The sequence below is a fragment of the Callithrix jacchus genome, chromosome 5, assembly GCF_049354715.1.
Source record: "Callithrix jacchus isolate 240 chromosome 5, calJac240_pri, whole genome shotgun sequence".
In the NCBI taxonomy this organism is placed as follows: domain Eukaryota; kingdom Metazoa; phylum Chordata; class Mammalia; order Primates; family Cebidae; genus Callithrix; species Callithrix jacchus.
Window position 1 is genome coordinate 121,252,243 of NC_133506.1, and position 5,345 is coordinate 121,257,587.

The 5,345-nt window shown below is 43.2% G+C and overlaps 1 pseudogene; it reads right to left on the bottom strand.

Moving 5' to 3' along the window:
- Positions 1-646: 646 nt before the first annotated feature.
- Positions 647-1,015, bottom strand: LOC108591566 (zinc finger protein 593 pseudogene; annotated as a pseudogene).
- Positions 1,016-5,345: the final 4,330 nt, after the last annotated feature.

Below are 5,345 nucleotides of genomic sequence, written 5' to 3' on the forward strand. Positions count from 1 at the left end.
TTGTACACATATTCAAGTTTAAGAAGCACTGCTCCGCAGTATGTTTGAGTCTCTTTATTTCTTTTTTCTTTTTTTTTTTTTTTTGAGGCAGAGTCTCACTCTGTCACTCAGGCTGGAGTGGCTGGAGTACAGTGGTGTGATCTTGGGCTCACTGCAACCTCCACTTCCTGGGTTCAAGCAATTCTCCTGCCTCAGCCTCTGAGTAGCTGGGATTACAGGTGCCCACCACCATGCCTGGATGATTTTTGTAGTTTTTAGGAGAGACCAGGTTTCACTGTTGGTCAGGCTGGTCTTGAACTCCTGACCTTGTGATCTGCCTGCCTCAGCCTCCCCACCTGGGAGAGTCTTTTTATTTCTTTTATTGAAGAGCACTGAAAAGATACAGAACTGATCAGATTGAAGTTACACATTCAGGAGTCTGCTCTGCACTTCGTATAACAAAATCTAAACATACTAAAATTAAAAAGATATAATCCACAATTGAATTTTCTTTCTTTGTACAGTTCCTTTATTGGGGACAGGGCACCCAGAAGAGGTCTTCTGCTCCCCAAACTCAGGGCCAAAAGGGGTTGGCACACTCCCTCCCAGCCTAGTCCTTGCATCACTGTCCATGGACAACTCCTTCGCCCTGCATCCTCAGGCTATGTCAGGTAGAGGTGTCCATCTCAGGGACCTTGGTGGATACTTCTGTGGACACTGCCAGTCAGCTGGGGGTCACATAGGATCTCATACCTTCTGCCCTCTCCGCCTCGTCCTGTAGGGCTTGACACTCAACTGCTTCAGCCTTTTCTTGTGGTCTTTGGCTTGGAAGTGGGTCTTCAGATTGGTGGAATCGATGAAGTACCTGGTGTAGGCCAGACAGCAGTGCAGGCCGCCCCCTGGCAGGTCCGGGTCTGGCCCGGTGTCCGGGTTGGGCTGCAGTGAGTCTCATCCAGGTCTGACCACTTCACTTCACCTTCATCTGGCGGGCTAGGGAGCACACTCAGTGCTCACCTGTCCGGCGAGAGCGACCCATGGCCAGAAACAGCCCGGCCAAGGGGCCACAAGCAGGGCAGAGAGCACACATGTGGGTGCTTCCAGGCCGCTCAGCGACGTTAGCTCCACAATTAAATTTTCAAACTTTTGATTATGGACGTTTAAAAACATATTTTAAAAGTAGCAAGAGTAATTGTGCCTTACATACTTCACAATTGCTTTTTTTATTTAAATTTAAATTTTATTTTATTTTTATTTATTTATTTTTGAGAGTCTTTTCTTTTCATGCTTTGAAAATGAGATAGAGTCTCACTCTGTCACCCATGCTGGAGTGCAGTGCCGAGATCTCAGCTCACTGCAATCTCTGCCTCCTGAGTTCAAGCAATTCTCTTGCCTCAGCCTCCCAAATAGCTGAGATTACAGGTGCATGACAAGCACGTGCCACCATGCCCAGCTAATTTCTGTATTTTTAGTAGAGTTGGGGTTTCACCATATTGACCAGAATGGTCTCAAACTCCTGACCTTGTGATCCACCTGCCTTAGGCTCCCAAAGTGCTGGGATTACAGGAGTGAGCCACCGTGCCCAGCTATTTTTTTTTTTTTTTTTTTTGAGACAGAGTCTCACTCTGTTGCCCAAACTAGAGTGCAGTGACATGATCTCACTCCCTGCAACCACCACCTCCAGGGTTCAAGTGATACTTCTGCCTCAGCCTCCCAAGTAGTTGGGATTACAGGTGTACATGATCACTCCCAGTTAATTTTTGTATTTTAGTAGAGACAGGAGTTTCACCGTGTTGACCAGACTGGTCTTGAACTCCTAACCTCAGGTGATCCAACTGCCTCGGCCTCCCAAAGTGCTGGGATTACAGGTGTGAGACACTGGGACTGGCCCACAATTGCTTTTAAATGAAAAATTTATTCCAAGCATAAATTTGAGGACGGGCAAGGTGGCTCACACCTGTAATTGCAGCACTTTGGGAGGATTACTTGAGACCAGGAATTCAAGACCAGCCTGGCCAACATGGTGAAACTCCATCTCTACTAAAAGTACAAAAATTAGCTGGATATAGTGGTGCACACCTGTAATCCTAGCTACTCAGGAGACTGAGGCATGAGAACTGTGTGATCCTTGGAGGCAGAGGTTGCAGTGGGTCAAGTTTGCAGCATTGCACTCCAGCCTGGACGTCAGAGTAAGACAAGAAAGAAAGAGAGAAAGATCCTGGGCAACATAGCAAGACCCCATCTAACTTTTTTCAAGTATTTAACTTCAAAAAATAGGGGTATAGAAGAATAGGAGTGTTTCTGTCATTTTTATTACCTTTTGTGCAGCATGGAGATTCTGTCTGTCTTTTTTATTGCTACAGTATATTATGATGTTGATTTATTAGAGGTACAGTGACAACATGGGAGAGCTAAGCAGGACACAAAGCTCATTTCTTTTTTTTGAAATGGAGTCTTGCTCTGTCAGCAGGCTGGAGTGCAGTGGCATGATCTCAGCTCACTGCAACCTCCGCCTCCTGTGTTCAAGCAATTCTCCTACCTCAGCCTCCCAAGTAGCTGGTATTACAGGCCTGCGTCACCACACCCAGCTAATTTTTGTATTTTTAGTAGAGACAGGGGTTTCTCCATATTTTGATTTCGTGATCTGCCTGCCTTGGCCTCCCAAAGCGCTGGGATTACAGGCATGAGCCACCACCGCACGGCGGCCAGAGCTCATTTCTTAGGTAGGCCTCCCAGGCTTTCCTGCACAGGGTTCACATAGAAAATGAAGACGTTGTCCAACACCCCAAGAAAAGGGAAGGGAAGAAGCAGCTTGCTGCAGGATGGGCTGCCTGCAGGCTCCAGCCAAAGCTGAAGGGTCCCGATCCAGCACACCTATGGCCAGTTATAAGCACACAAGTCTATTTCAATTTACCGTATTGTGAATGAGGAAACTCAGGCTCTTTTCTTTTTCAAAAATGTATTTGAATCATATACAAATAATAGCACTATGTGCGTGGTCTGTATTTTCCTGTTATTGAGAAAATTATATATATATATATAAAACATATATATAACACATATATAAAATTTTCTCAATAGAAAATACAGACCATGCACATAGTACTATTATTTGTGTATGTGTGTATATATATGTGTACAGATACATATATATATGTGTATAGATATATATCTATACACACATGTACACACACATATATATTTACATGTGTGTATATATACATATTATATATATATTTTTTTTCTTAAACATGATTTCTGTTTAACCAATAAAAATTTATGTTGGGTCTTTTGTCAGAGATCTTTTCTCAGATCCTACTGTCAGGCTGGCATAGTGGCTCATGCCTATAATCCCAGCACTTTGGGAGGTTGAGGTGGGCAAATCACTTGAGTCCAGGAGTTTGAAAACCAGCCTGGGCAACAGGGCAAAATCCCATCTCTACATAAAGTACAAAAATTAGCTGGGCAGGGTGTCACATGCCTGTAGTTTCAGCTACTTGGGAGGCTGAAGTGGGTGGATCGCTTGAACTTGGGAGGCATAGATTGCAGTGAGATGATATCTTGCCACTGTACTCCAGCCTGGGTGACAGAGACAGACCCTGTCTCAAAAAAAAAAGGAAAGAAAAGATCCTGCTGTCCCAGCCATTTGTGCTTTGATGCATTCACAAATATTTTCTCCAGATGAAACTTAAATTTTTTTATTTTTTGAGATGGAGTTTTGCTCTGGTTGCCCAGGCTGTGCAATGGCATGATCTTGGCTCACTGCAGCCTCCACCTCCTAGGTTCAAGGAATTCTCCTGCTTCAGCCTCCTGAGTAGCTGGGATTACAGGTGCTCACCACCTAATGTCCAGTTAATTTTTAAAAATATTTAACACAGTCATTTTCAGAATATAATTTTTATATTTTTAGTAGAGACAGGGTTTCACCATGTTGGCCAGGCTGGTCTCGAGCTCCTGACCTCAGGTAATCCACCTGCCTTGGCCTCCCAAAGTGCTGGGATTACAGGCATGAGCCACCATGCCTGGCTGAAACTTAAAATATTTTTTAAAAAATTAAATAGAGTCGGGGTCTTGATAGGTTTCCCAGGCTGGTCTTGAACGCCTAGTCTCAAGTGATCCTCCCACATTGGCCTCCCAAAGTGCTGGGATTACAGGCATAAAACACTGCCCCCAGCCTGAAATATTTTCTAACATGGTAAAATATATTTCTCACATAAAAATTTAATGTTATTATATTTTGTAAATTGATCTCTTTAAGTATCTGGGATTAAGTTATTATTCCTTTAATCCTACAGCCTCCATTATTTTATTATATTATTATTATTATTTTTTGAGATGGAGTCTCACTCTTGTCACCCAGGCTGGAGTGCAATGGTGCAATCTCAGTTCACTGCAACCTCCAGGTTTCAAGCGATTCTCCTGCCTCAGCCTCCTGAGTAGCTGGGATTACAGGCAACTGCCACCATGCCCAGCTAATTTTGTATTTTTAATAGAGGTATGTTGGCCAAGCTGGTCTCAAACTCCTGACCTCAGGTGATCTGCCCACCTTGGCCTCCCAAAGTGCTGGGATTACAGGCATGAACTACTGCACCTGGCCTGCTTCCATTATTTTTATAGGTATGTTGATATTTTTAGTCCATTTTGATTTAATTAATATTTATTACTTATTTATTTATTTTTGTAGAAACAGAGTGTCTCTCTTGCCCAGACTGGAGTGCAGTGGTGTGATCATAGCTCACTGCAACCTTGAACTCCTGGGGCTCAAGCAATCCTCTTGCCTCAGCCTCCTAGCAGTAGGTAAGACTACAGGTTAGTACCACAGTGCCAGGCAAATTTGTAAATTAAAAACTATTTAGGAAATTGTTATTAAGCATTAACATTTGACATGATTTTTGTTTCTTGCTATCATTTGGTTTGTTAAATCAACACTGTAAAGTTCTCAGAACAGTAATTTCACATTCTAGTTGAAAACAGGAGGCTGGGTACAGTGGCACATACATATAATCCCAGGACTTTGGGAGGCTGAGGTGGGAGGATCCCTTGGGGCCAGGAGTTTGAGATCAGCCTGGGCAACATAGAAAGACCTTGTCTCTACCAAAAAAAAAAAAGAAAAAAAACATGCAAGCTCCTACCTGTAGTTCCAAATATTTCCAGGAGTTTAGGCTGCAGTGGACTATAATCATGCCATTGCAGTCCAGCCTGTATAACAGAGTGAGGCCCAATCTCTTAAAAAGAAAAAAATGGAAAAAACAGAGAGAGAAGATACAATTTTTTAAGGATATTTTAAGTCCTTAACACTTTTCATTAATGGGTTTCATTTGCTTGTTTTTGAACTCTTGTTTTCTGAGCCCTGGCTGGACTGCCCCTCT